This window comes from Pseudophryne corroboree, chromosome 12, assembly GCF_028390025.1.
Source record: "Pseudophryne corroboree isolate aPseCor3 chromosome 12, aPseCor3.hap2, whole genome shotgun sequence".
Taxonomy (NCBI): Eukaryota; Metazoa; Chordata; class Amphibia; order Anura; family Myobatrachidae; genus Pseudophryne; species Pseudophryne corroboree.
In genome coordinates this window covers 89415619-89430657 of record NC_086455.1, presented here as the reverse complement: position 1 = coordinate 89430657, position 15039 = coordinate 89415619, and positions in this window count along the sequence as shown.

Here is a 15039-nt window from a genome sequence, read left to right as displayed (position 1 = left end):
CACTGCATGATTGAGGCAATGAAAGAGGTGTTAAACATTTCTGATTTACATCCAGGTACCACAAAAAAGGGTATTATGTTTGGGGAGAAAAAACTACCCGTAGTTTTTCCCCCATCAGATGAACTAAATGAAGTGTGTGAAGAAGCGTGGCTTTTCCCTGATAAAAAAATTTGTAATTCCTAAGAAGGTACTAATGGCGTTCCCTTTCCCGCCAGAGGATAGGTCACGTTGGGAAACACCACCTAGGGTGGATAAAGCGCTCACACGTTTGTCAAAAAAGGTGGCACTACCCTCTCAGGATACGGCCGCCCTTAAGGAGCCTGCTGATAGAAAGCAGGAGGCAATCCTGAAGTCTGTATACACACACTCAGGCATTATACTTAGACCAGCTATTGCGTCAGCTTGGATGTGCAGTGCTGCCGCTGCATGGTCAGAAAAACTGTCAGAAAATATTGACACACTAGACAGAGACACTATTCTGCTAACGATTGACCATATAAAAGATTCAGTCTTATATATGAGAGATGCACAGAGGGAAATTTGCCGGCTGGCATCTAAAGTAAGTGCATTGTCTATCTCTGCTAGGAGATGCTTATGGACTCGTCAGTGGACGGGAGATGCAGATTCCAAGAGGCACATGGAAGTTTTGCCTTATAAAGGGGAGGAATTATTTGGGGATGGTCTCTCCGACCTAGTTTCCACAGCAACGTCTGGGAAGTCAGCATTTTTACCCCATGTTCCCTCACAGCCTAAGAAGGCGCCATTTTATCAGGTTCAGTCCTTTCGGACCCAGAAAAGCAAGCGTGGAAAAGGAGGGTCTTTTCTGTCTAGAGGCAGAGGTAGGGGAAAAAGGCTGCAACAGACAGCAGGTTCCCAGGAACAAAAGTCCTCCCCCGCTTCCTCTTCCAAGTCCGCCGCATGATGGTGGGGCTCCACAGGTGGAGCCAGGTACGGTGGGGGCCCGCCTCAGAAATTTCAGCGATCAGTGGGCTCGCTCACAGGTGGATCCCTGGATCCTTCAAGTAGTATCTCAGGGATACATGCTGGAATTCGAGGCGGCTCCACCCCACCGGTTCCTAAAATCTGCCTTGCCGATTGCTCCCTCAGACAGGGAGGCGGTGCTAGCGGCAATTCACAAGCTGTATTCCCAGCAGGTGATAAACAAGGTACCCCTACTTCAACAAGGCCGGGGTTACTATTCCACACTATTTGTGGTACCAAAGCCGGACGGTTCGGTGAGACCCATTTTAAATTTGAAATCCTTGAACATGTACATAAAAAAATTCAAGTTCAAGATGGAATCGCTCAGGGCGGTTATTGCAAGCCTGGACGAGGGGGATTACATGGTTTCCCTGAACATCAAGGATGCTTACCTGCATGTCCCCATTTACCATCCTCACCAGGAGTACCTCAGATTTGTGGTACAGGATTGCCATTACCAATTCCAGACGCTGCCGTTTGGACTCTCAACGGCACCAAGGGTATTTACCAAGGTTATGGCGGAAATGATGATACTCCTTCGAAGAAAGGGAGTTTTAATTATCCCGTACTTGGACGATCTCCTAATAAAGGCACGGTCCAAAGAACAGTTGTTGGTGGGAGTAGCACTATCTCAGGAAGTGCTGAACCAGCACGGCTGGATTCTGAATATCCCAAAGTCACAGCTGGTCCCGACGACACGTCTACTGTTCCTGGGGATGATTCTGGACACAGTCCAGAAAAAAGTGTTTCTCCCGGAGGAGAAAGCCAGGGAGTAGTCTTCTCTAGTCAGAGACCTCCTGAAACCAAAACAGGTATCGGTGCATCACTGCACGCGGGTCTTGGGAAAGATGGTAGCTTCTTACGAAGCAATTCCATTCGGCAGGTTCCATGCCAGAATCTTTCAGTGGGACCTGTTGGACAAGTGGTCCGGATCGCATCTTCAGATGCATCGCTTGATAACCCTGTCTGCAAGAACCAGGGTGTCTCTTATGTGGTGGCTGCAGAGTGCTCATCTTCTGGAGGGTCGCAGATTCGGCATTCAGGACTGGGTCCTGGTGACCACGGATGCCAGCCTGCGAGGCTGGGGGGCAGTCACAAAGGGAAGAAACTTCCAAGGACTATGGACAAGTCAGGAGACTTCCCTTCACATAAATATTCTGGAACTAAGGGCCATCTACAATGCCCTAAGTCAAGCAAAATCCCTGCTCCTACACCAGCCGGTGCTGATCCAGTCAGACAACATCACGGCAGTCGCCCATGTGAATCGACAGGGCGGCACAAGAAGCAGGATGGCAATGACAGAAGCCACAAGAATTCTCCGATGGGCGGAAAATCATGTACTAGCACTGTCAGCAGTGTTCATTCCGGGAGTGGACAACTGGGAAGCAGACTTCCTCAGCAGACACGACCTCCACCCGGGAGAGTGGGGACTTCATCCAGAAGTCTTCCAAATGATTGTACATCAGTGGGGTCGTCCACAGGTGGACATGATGGCGTCCCGCCTAAACAAAAAACTAGAGAGGTATTGCGCCAGGTCAAGAGACCCTCAAGCGATAGCTGTGGACGCTCTGGTGACACCGTGGGTGTACCAGTCAGTTTATGTGTTCCCTCCGCTGCCTCTCATACCAAAGGTATTGAGAATAATAAGAAAGCGAGGAGTAAACACAATTCTCGTGGTTCCGGATTGGCCAAGAAGAACATGGTACCCGGAACTTCAAGAGATGATCTCAGAGGACCCGTGGCCTCTGCCGCTAAGACAAGACCTGCTACAGCAGGGGCCCTGTCTGTTCCAAGACTTACCGCGGCTGCGTTTGACGGCATGGCGGTTGAACGCCGGATCCTGAAAGAAAAGGGCATTCCGGAGGAAGTCATTCCTACGCTTATTAAAGCCAGGAAAGAGGTTACAGCAAATCATTATCACCGCATATGGCGGAAATATGTTGCATGGTGTGAGGCCGAAAAGGCCCCAACTGAGGAATTTCAACTAGGTCGATTTCTGCATTTTCTGCAAGCAGGAGTGAATATGGGCCTAAAACTGGATTCCATTAAGGTACAGATCTCGGCTCTATCGATTTTCTTTCAGAAAGAACTAGCTTCAGTACCTGAAGTTCAGACATTTGTAAAGGGAGTGCTGCATATTCAGCCCCCATATGTGCCTCCTGTGGCACCTTGGGATCTCAACGTGGTGTTGAGTTTCTTAAAATCACATTGGTTTGAACCACTAAAAACCGTGGATCTGAAATATCTCACGTGGAAGGTGGTCATGTTATTGGCCTTGGCTTCTGCCAGGCGAGTATCAGAATTGGCGGCTTTGTCTTATAAAAGCCCTTATCTGATTTTCCATATGGATAGGGCAGAATTGAGGACTCGTCCCCAGTTTCTCCCTAAGGTGGTGTCAGCGTTTCATTTGAACCAGCCTATTGTGGTGCCTGCGGCCACTAGGGACTTGGAGGACTCCAAGTTGTTAGACGTGGTCAGGGCCCTGAAAATATATGTTTCCAGGACGGCTGGAGTCAGAAAATCTGACTCGCTGTTTATCCTATATGCACCCAACAAGCTTGGTGCTCCTGCTTCTAAGCAGACTATTGCTCGTTGGATTTGTAGTACAATTCAACTTGCACATTCTGTGGCAGGCCTGCCACAGCCAAAATCTGTCAATGCCCATTCCACAAGGAAGGTGGGCTCATCTTGGGCGGCTGCCCGAGGGGTCTCGGCTTTACAACTTTGCCGAGCTGCTACTTGGTCAGGGGCAAACACGTTTGCAAAATTCTATAAATTTGATACCCTGGCTGAGGAGGACCTGGAGTTCTCTCATTCGGTGTTGCAGAGTCATCCGCACTCTCCCGCCCGTTTGGGAGCTTTGGTATAATCCCCATGGTCCTTACGGAGTTCCCAGCATCCACTAGGACGTCAGAGAAAATAAGAATTTACTCACCGGTAATTCTATTTCTCGTAGTCCGTAGTGGATGCTGGGCGCCCATCCCAAGTGCGGTTTATCTGCAATACTTGTACATAGTTATTGTTAACTAAATCGGGTTATTGTTGAGCCATCTGTTGAGAGGCTCAGTTGTTTCATACTGTTAACTGGGTTTCATATCACGAGTTGTACGGTATGATTGGTGTGGCTGGTATGAGTCTTACCCGGGATTCAAAATCCTTCCTTATTGTGTACGCTCGTCCGGGCACAGTATCCTAACTGAGGCTTGGAGGAGGGTCATAGTGGGAGGAGCCAGTGCACACCAGGTAGTCTGAAATCTTTCTAGATTGCCCAGCCTCCTTCGGAGCCCGCTATTCCCCATGGTCCTTACGGAGTTCCCAGCATCCACTACGGACTACGAGAAATAGAATTACCGGTGAGTAAATTCTTATTTTCACTCCTCTGGTGGCTGCAAACTTCTCACTTACTCAAGGGCTGCAGGTTCGGGATTCAGAATTGGATCCTTCTAACCACGTATGCAAGTCTCAGAGGTTGGGGAGCAGTCACCCAAGGGGAAAATTTCCAAGGAAAGTCTGGAATCCATTCTTCCGATAAACATTCTGGAACTAAGGTCCATATACAACAGTCTTCTACAAGTGGCTCATCTTCTGCAAGATCAGGCCATTCAGGTTCAGTCTGACAATGTAACGGCAGTGTCCTACATAAACCGACAGGGCGGAACGAAGAGCAGAGCGGCAATGTCAGAGGTAACAAGAATCCTCGTCTGGGCAGAAAGGCACGCGGTGGCACTGTCAGTAGTCTTCATTCTGGGAGTGGACAACTGGGAAGCGGACTTACTCAGCAGATCTCCATCAAGGAGAATGGGGCCTCCACCGGAGGTCTTCGCAGAGGTAACAAGCTGATGGGGTGTACCTCGGATTGACATGATGGCCTCTCACCTCAACAAGAAGCTTCGGAGGTACTGTTCCAGGTCAAGGGACCCACAAGCAGTGGCGGTGGACGCCCTGGTAACTCTGTGGGTGTTCCAGTCAGTGTATGTGTTCCCTCCACTTCCACTCATCCCAAGGATTCTCAAACTAATAAAAAGAACAAGAGTTCAGGTGATCCTCATTGCTCCGGACTGGCCAAAAAGGGCTTGGTATGCGGTTCTTCTGGAATTACTGCTGGAGGATCCGAGGCCTATCCCTCTTGGCGAGGACCTTCTCCAACAGGGGCCGTTCGCCTATCAAGACTTACCGCGGCTACGTTTGACGGCATGGAGGTTGAATTCCAGATCTTAGCTTGGAAAGGCATTCCAAAAAAGGTCATTCATACCCTGATACAGGCTAGGAAGGGAGTAACGTCCAAACATTACCATCGAATTTGGAAAAAGTATGTGTCCTGGTGTGAATCCAAAAAGTTTCCTGCGGTGGAGTTTCAACTTGGGCGGTTTTTCCTCTTTCTGCAAGCAGGGGTGGATGTAGGCCTACGCTTGGACTCCATCAAGGTCCAGATTTCGGCCTTGTACATTTTCTTCCAAAAACAATTGGCGGCTCTTCCTGAGGTTCAGACGTTCTTGAAAGGGGTTCTGCATATTCAACCGCCCTTTGTGCCTTCTACGGCACCTTGGGATCTTAGGGGGTCATTCCGAGTTGGTCGCTCGTTATTTTTTTCTCGCAACGGAGCGAATAGTCGCTACTGCGCATGCGCAATGTCCGCACTGCGACTGCGCCAAGTAAATTTGCTAGGCAGTTAGGAATTTTACTCACGGCATTACGAGGTTTTTTCTTCGTTCTGGTGATCGTAATGTGATTGACAGGAAGTGGGTGTTTCTGGGCGGAAACTGGCCGTTTTATGGGAGTGTGTGAAAAAACGCTACCGTTTCTGGGAAAAACGCGGGAGTGGCTGGAGAAACGGAGGAGTGTCTTGGCGAACGCTGGATGTGTTTGTGACGTCAAACCAGGAACGACAAGCACTGAACTGATCGCAGATGCCGAGTAAGTTTGGAGCTACTCAGAAGCTGCTAAGAAGTGTCTATTCGCAATTCTGCTAATCTTTCGTTCGCAATTTTGATAAGCTAAGATTCACTCCCAGTAGGCGGCGGCTTAGCGTGTGCAAAGCTGCTAAAAGCAGCTTGCGAGCGAACAACTCGGAATGACCCCCTTAATGTGGTGCTGCAGTTCCTGCAATCGGATTGGTTCGAGCTTTTACAGGACGTGGACGTCAAGTTTCTTACTTGGAAGGCGGTCACTCTGTTGGCATTGGCGTCTGCTCGACGGGTGTCTGAATTGGGGGCATTGTCATGCAAGAGTCCCTACTTGATTTTCCATGAGGATAGAGCTGAGCTCAGAGCATGTCAGCAATTTCTTCCAAAGGTTGTGTTGGCTTTTCATATCAACCAGCTTATTGTGCTGCCGGTGGCTACTGACTCCTCAATTACCTCAAAGTCTTGGATGTTGTGAGGGCTTTGGAAATATATGTGAAGAGAACTTCTCGTCACAGGAAGTCGGATGCTCTGTTTATCCTTTATGATCCCAACAAGGTTGGGTGTCCTGCTTCTAAGCAGACAATTTCTTGCTGGATTAGGTTCACTATCCAGCATGCTTATTCTATGGCAGGCTTGCCGTGTCCAAGATCTGTTAAGGCTTACTCTACTCATAAAGTGGGTTCTTCCTGGATGGCTGCCCGGGGTGTCTCGGCTTTACAGCTTTGCAGAGCAGCTACTTGGTCAGGGTCGAACACGTTTGCTAAGTTCTACAAGTTCGATACTTTGGCCTCTGAGGACCTAAAGTTTAGTCAATCAGTTTTGCAGGATCCTCAACACTCTCCTTCCCATACTGGGAGCTTTGGTACATCCCCATGGTGCTAATGTGGAACCCAGCATCCTCTAGGACGTAAGAGAAAATAGTATTTTAATTACCTACCGGTAAATCCTTTTCTCGTAGTCTGTAGAGGATGCTGGGCGCCCGCCCAGTGCTTCATATTCCTGCATTGTTACTTGGTTCAGTTTGTTAGTTCAGCCATTGCTGATTCACTCCCAAGTTGGTTAGCTTGGCTTTCCTTTTGTTGTAATGTGTGAGCTGGTGTGAATCTCACCACTATCTGTGTATTTCCTTCTCTTGAAGTATGTCCGTCTCCTCAGGCACAGTTTCTAGACTGAGTCTGGTAGGAGGGGCATAGAGGGAGGAGCCAGCCCACACTATGAATATCTTAAAGTGCCCATGGCTCCTAGTGGACCCGTCTATACCCCGTGGTACTAATGTGGACCCCAGCATACTCTATGGACTACGAGAAAAGGATTGACCAGTAGGTAATTAAAATCCTGTTTTGACTTACATATATGGCTATTAACCAAACTGCACCAACATACATCTCTTCACTCATCTCAAAATATCTGCCTACCCGACCTCTCCGCTCTGATCTGCATTTCTCATCCACACGCATTACTTGTTCACACTCAAAATTACAGGACTTTATCCGGGCTTCACCCACTCTGTGGAATGCCCTCCCACGCACTATAAGACTTACCTCTAGTCTCCAAACCTTTAAACGTTCCCTGAAAACTCACCTCTTCAGACCAGCCTATCAAATTCCAGACCCATCCACATAACCTTCAGTGCTTCCCTATCTAATTACATCCTCTCCGTACAGTACACATAACATCATGTCTTTCTTTACTATCACACCCTCCTGACCCTTGCCCAACACTGCTGTGTGATCATATCATACAACCCATTAAGAACCTAGCAATCTGGTGGACCATTATGCAATAGTTAGCATATATCTTTGTGTATCAATGCCTATTTCCCTATAGATTGTCAGCTTGCAAGCAGGGCCTTCCTACCTGTCTGTTTTTACCCAGATTTGTTCTATTACTGTTGTTCTAATTGTAAAGCGCAACGGACAGCAGCGGATCTTGCCACGGGCAAGCAGGACTTTTGCTCGGGGCGCCGCCTTCCGGAGGGCGCAGGGCGCCATCCGGAGGGCGCCGCACCAGGGCAAGATCCGCTGCTGCTGTGTGGCCCCCGCTGGCCGCTGCCCCCCTGCTGCCGCTGGCCGCTGCCGCTGGGAAGGGAAACTAGACGCGTACGCGTCTAGTTTCCCTTCGTGGAGAGGTCCTTTACTGTGCGGTGCGCGATGATGTCATCGCGCACCGCACAGCAAAGGTCCTCTCCACGAAGGGAACTAGACGCTACGCGTCTAGTTTCCCTTCGTGGAGAGGACCTTTGCTGTGCGGTGCGTGATGACGTCATCGCGCACCGCACATCATTTCAGTCTGTACAGGGGGCGTAAATGACCATGCCCCCTGTACGAAGCCACGCCCCCTAATGCCGCCCGGGGCGCCAGAAGCCCCGGAACCGGTCCTGGCAACGGAATATGATGCGCTATATAAGAAACTGCAAATAAATAAATAATAGCCGATGCAGGGGATGGGGAGAGCAACCTCAAAACTGGTTATGTGGTGGAAGGGTACACTTTGATGAACAGATGGGTTCTCAGTGATTATTTGAAGCTTTGCAAGGTGGAAGAGTGAAGTAAGGCAGCACGGGTGAAATCTTGGTTAGAGCATGTGATGCAGTGCAGAGGAGAGGTAGTGACCGGAGTTTGCGGAAGGGAGTATATAGGGAGATGAGGTTGAAGATTTAGGGGGCAGTGGAGTTAGAGAGGGCCTTGTATGTGAGGGTGAGGAGTTTGAAGAGGACTCTGTAGGGGAGCCAATGCAGGTTTTGGTAAAGGGGAGTTGCAGATGTGGAGTGGCGGGAAAGGAAGGCCAGTGAGGAATGGGAAAGTGGAAGGCCAGTGAGGAAAAGGTTGCAGTAGTCGAGCTGAGAAATGACGAGTGAGTGGATAATAAGTCGCATTCTGGAAGAGGAGCAGTCTGATGCGACCAATGTTTAGCTCAAATTAATTTGATTTAGGTAAAAAAAAAGTTTGTTGTTTTTTTAAACTTTTTATGTGATTTTTTTTTATAAAGCATGTTTTACCAATACATTTATTACCAGTTTATTATTATTATTATTATTATTATTATTGTTATTATTATTATTAGAATTATTATTATATAGGGGTTGATGTATCAATAATTGAATCAGTGGGGAAGTTACCCATAGCAACCAATCAGCATTGAAGAAGTATTTATCAAATACATTCTATAAATTGATAGGTAGCTACTGACTAGTTGCTATGGGCAGCTTCACTGCTTGATATATTAACCCCTTGGTCACAACTAAATGCATGGGCAAGGTAATGGTTAATAGAGTACAGATCTCTGGATACGAAAATGCAAGTATCCTAGGATAACAAAATAAATATATACTTCATCAAATTATAAAAATACAGATTGGACCTGGTAGTGGTAATTGTTTACTGTACAGGTGCAAAAACACTATCTTAGTAGGCCATGAATACATTCTGAATATTTTTTTTATTTTTTTGTGTGACTACATACAGAATGCTAATTACTAAGTCTGCCTCCCAGTGTTACCTCTTGGTAAAATCTGGGCTGCAAAAAGGTTAATATTTCCGCCGTGTATAGCAGGGGCAGAATTCCTATCTCTATTATTATCCTCGGAGCTGGTTGAAGGCTCTGCCAGGAATACATTATTACGCTCATTTGAAGAGGCTCGGACAGCTCTTGCAGCTAGTTATTTTTCTAGAGCATGCTACTTGACATTGACAGCTTTCTTGACAGATAATCATTTTTAAGAAATGCTCTCCAGCTTTCACCAATATGAAAAATACAAGGTGTTTATACAACAGAGACACCCTGCACTTATCGTGTGAAGAGACAAAATAATACACATCTGACATGTTGTATATGATCATGCTACTTTTAACTTCACTGCTTAGTACCTTCATTTGCTGAGCATGGCACGGAATTTCTTGGAAGGAAAGGGATTTTGTTACCTTGTTTTAGCTATCCCGTTTTCTGATAGATCATGTGTACGCAAATCATCCACTGCGGCACTTGGCCATACACATTTTACAAACATCTATTTGTCAATCAGCAGTGGAATTTCTTTGTAATGTGTTTTCGTACACCTTATGTGGAAGATGTCATATTACATTGGGCCTGATTTTCGTACACCTTATGTGGAAGATGTCATATTACATTGGGCCTGATTTAGAAGTGGATGCAGATCGAACAGCTGCTGCAGGTAATGCTGCAGGAGGCGTCTTGTGTAAATAGATGCCTTCTGCTGGCTTCTCTCATTGCTGCTGTGTTGGTCCAAGGATGCAGTATTGGATCATCTGCGTGAACATTGGTCATCTGATACCCCTTTTCAACTGCCTAAAAACCTGGGTAATTGCCGTGTATACCCGTGGAAACCGCTCCAAGGAGAAAATCCCGGGTCTACTGACCCAGGATTTCTTCCCAGGTATTGAGTAGGGTTTTTAGCAGGTAAAACCTGATAACACTGCAAGGGAAACAGTTCTCTTACCCGGGTTTTTTGACCCTAGGCAATTGAAGAAGCCGCTGATCGGTCCTTTCAGGGTGCTGGCTACTGATGTAATTACCCAGAGACCAGAGGAGATGCGTCCACGCTGTTGAGAGAGTGTCTGGAAGGAGAGCTGGGGACAGATCAGGTCTGGAAGGAGAGCTGGGCACAGATCAGGTCTGGAAGGAGAGCTGGGTGCACACAGGCCATCATTGCAGCAATGCTGTGAGCATTCCCCACCCCTCCCTTTTGTAACCTTTCTGTGACCTCATATTTTTGAGCCTGAAATAAATGCCATTTTTAATGGGTGCCGTGGCACGTTGGGGTGTCTCAAGGCACTTGCAGGGGTGCCCTGGGTTGGTGGTCCAGGACCAATTTAAATTATTTATGGTCAATTTAATAACAAAATCAGTGCTTGTGGCTTCCAATCATAAAATATGGGGACAAACAGAAACGAATTCGGTCCCTCACCACATAACTGCACCTAAGAATGACATACTGTATAAACACAACTTATTGTAAAATTTTTGTCTGAATTATTTCTCAATAAGAAACTTTAGGCCTAGGGGTGCCGTGGAAAAAACACTGATACTCTAGTGCGCCGTGATTCAGGAAAGTTTGGTATCCACTGTACTAGGAGTATCTTTAAATCTACATGGATTTATGCATTTTGCTCTATGAATGCACCCAAGATGGCTGATTCACCATTTGATATAATGTAATGTGAGTCCTATTGGGAGAAATATGGTATATAGATAAATAAACAAATGATTATTATTAATCTCCTCCTCCTCTTATTAATTACCAGTTATTTATATAGCGCACACATATTCCGCAGCGCTTTGCAGAGAATATTTGGCCTTTCACATCAGTTCTTGCCCCAATAGAGCTTACAATATATGTTTCCTACCATGTGTACATGCACACACATTCACACTAGGGTTAATTTTATTTGGAGACAATTAACCTACCAGTATATTTTTGTGGGAGGAAATGGGAGTACCCAGAGGAAACCCACACAAGCACAGGGAGGATATACAAACTCCAAACAGGACCATGTGGGAATTGACCCCATGACCTCAGTGCTGTGAGGCAGTAATGCTAACCATTACACCATCTTTGCTGCCAATATATATAATTATTTGTTACTGCTGTAAAATAATAAACGGTAATACTGAAGAACATGCCCTAGTGGCCAAGATGCTCATGAGAATGAGTGTGTATAGATCAGTAAGAGTCTCATTCACACTTGTATAGCCAGAATTTGGTCCATCTGAAAGTGAGCAAACAGCTGTGGAAATTGTGCTGGAATGGTTAAACCCAGTGGTTACACTCCTAGAATGATTACAGCAGCAGCAGTGTAAATCGTGACTGATTGTCCTGTTGTTTTCTGTAACCCAAGATATACACTGATGCTTGTGTAACCGGCCAAGGCTCGCAATCACCAGAATCAATCATCCAAACACTTGCACAATTTTTGGAGCTGTCTGCTCACTACAGGTTTGGAATAACCAGATTCTAAGAAAACACTCATCTGTACAAGCCACTGATGCATGTTTAAATTGAAAGAATTGCATGTATATATATTACAGTAGGCTATGTTTATTTAATTAAATACTAATACAATTAGCAAATATGTATTAGCATTTCAATCTTAGTAATCTAAAATACTGAAGTGAAATATTTGTCTACCCCACTTACTTTCTTTTCCAGTTCAAGTAACATTTAATTTCCTAGGCTTTTATCATTTAAATGTGAAATTAATTTCAACAAATGCCACTAGATGGCCCTAATGTTCTTTAGAGATCTGGACAATGTACTGTATGTATGATAAAGGAAACAACATTTGCCGTTTTTGTATTATTACACACAGTCATGTGTCAGAAGGATCCTTATCATGATATGCACATACTGTATTAGAGAAACTGTGTATTTTATATAGGTTATAATTAGATATAACAGAGCATAAAGGTAATAACTGTATGGTAACACAAACATAAAGTTAGTAAAGAAATTTATTCCAATTGCTGTTATTTTGTTTATTATTATTATTATTATTATTATTATTAATAATAATAATAATAATAATAATAATAATAATTTAACATAATGGGGCTAATGAAGAGTTGAATGTAGTGCAGTGTAAAAATAGAGCAGCCAGTATTTACCCTGCACAGAAACACTATAACCCACCCAAATCTAACTCTCTGCACACGTTACATCTGCCCCACCTGCACTGCACATGGTTTTGCCCATTAGAGATTATATTTGCTGCTGTGATCAGGACTGAATTAGACCCAAGCGTGTCCAACTATAGATTATAAGGTTGTGAGCAGGGCATTCCTACATCTTTGATTGTCTCTTATTACTCAGTTTTGTTTTATCACTGTTGTTTCCAATTGTAAAGAGCAATGGAAATTTGCTGCGCTATATAGGAAACTGTTAATGAATGAATAAATAATGCAAACTGAACGCATCTCCACTTGAGACAATAAGGGCATAACTGGGTTCTAATGGGTTGTTTTCATATAGGCTAAGTACAGAGCCGGATTAACGGCGGGGCGGAAGGGGCGTTCATCCCAGGGCCCCCACACACTGTCCTCGCAACTGCAAAAAAAACATAGGAGTAGGAGTACAGCATTTTCCTCTCTCCTCTCCGTCCTCCTCGGCAGCTGAGACGTTCCATTACTGCTGCGGCCGCCGAGGAGCTTCACTCACTGCAGTGTGAAGTCTCGCGAGATATGACATTATCTCGCAAGACTTCACACTGCTGTGAGTGTCGCTCCTCGGCGGCCGCAGCAGTAAAGGAACAGTTCAGCTGCCGAGGAGGACGGAGAGGAGACAGGTAAATTCTGTACTCCTACTCTGATGTTTTTTTTTTGCAGTTGTGTGAGGACAGTGTGTGGGGGCCCCACAAATTTGTTGCCCAGGGGCCCCCACAGACCTTAATCCGGCCCTGGTTAAGTACACAGTTCATGGAGACAGAATTGCAGCTATGCAAAGTTGTGCATACGCCATACTTGCCAGGTTCCCTGAAGAGTCTAGCAGTCTCCCTGAACGATCTCAAGCAAACAGATGGCTATGTGAGTGCTGTGACTACATGAGTGTCTATGTGGCCAAAGATGTGTGATGAATTGTATGAACCTAGTTGAAAGGAGAAAGTGAATAATAAGGAGACATCAAATAGGAAAGCTTGGCGTATGCATAAGTACATTTTTGTTCACACTGATATTTTGCACCTAGAATAGGGCTGGTACAGAGACGCGCTGAGAATGATGATGCCCAATGAAAATAAATATACATTTTTAGGATCGTCTGCATGTATTAGGATGAATGGGATTTTGAAATTGCTAACTAAAGGCCCATATACACTAGGAGATTTTCATTTCAAAAGACTTTGACACCATCTCTGAAAGATATACAGTACCTTTCACCAAAGTAATGCATGCACACTGAGCTATTTTCCGAAAGAGCAAGAGATTTTCAGGAGGCAAAAGACTTTGCTGAAAATCTTTCATTGAAATGCTATTTACATAATGGGCTGGGTGTTACATTGGTGGGCAGAGGTGCCAGAACATATGCATTGCTGGCCTGTGCCAGCAATATATATATTACTGACTTTTACATAAATAAGCATTGGTGGGCAGTGGTATATACTTTGATGGCCTGTGCAATGTATATAACCCAGGGACACAACATTGTTTGCAGCGACTCACTTGACAGTGAACGTGCTGCTGCCGCTCTTTACTGTTCCTCAGCATGCGTCTCCATGCGGTCACGAGTAGCTGGAGGGAGCAGGGCGGGACCGCCGTGCCGATGGGGCTTGGGGAGAGAGCAGGGCGGGTCCGCCGGGCTGAGAGTGGTTCATCTTTCAGCCATCATTGCTCGCGGCCGTACACACTGAGCGTTGAGTGCTGGAAAATGAATCACCATCGCCAAACATGCCGGTTAAAGCAGTCGACGGACCACCTCGCCGTCATCCGTCGCTGGGCCATACACACTGGGCAACTTTGACCTCAAAATCGCTCAATACAGCCAAAATTAGCGATTTTGAGGCCAAAGTCACTTAGTGTGTATGGCCCTAAAGGCCTAATGGGTGTTAAATATACATGCTTTTACTAAGATTTTGTGACAGCAGTAAAACATGAAAAAGGGAAGTGAGCACAGAATACCCACTTGTGCCTGCCGGGTGGAGATCAGTAGCAGCATATCAGCGTCTTCGCATACTGCATACTCCATTTACTCATGTTCACTAGAGTGCATCAGGTGTCCTCTGCTGACCTTCCTCTAGCTGAAAGAGTAAGTGCTGGTCAAATGCACATGTGACAGCTTTTAATGCTAGTGGGTAACGAGTCTTCAAGAAAAAACAGTTGGTTTTTCTAGACAGTCCATATTGTTTCTTATAAATTGATTGCAAGCTTTTATAACTGTCCAGTATCCAGTTCCTTTAAATACAGTAGAAGGCAGATTATCCAAACTTATTGGGACCATATAGTAGTTCTGGCAATCAGTTTGTTCAGAGAATTGGCCATGTATAAATTTATTTATGTATGTTTTCATAATTTTACAATATAATACAGCTTTTATGGGCTAATATACATTAAATAAATATTTTTGGCCTTCTAGAGAACGTGTTCTGGTATTCAGCATTTCAAATAATTGGCGGTCCGTCAGACACTCCGTGTTGTATTGTACCATCTG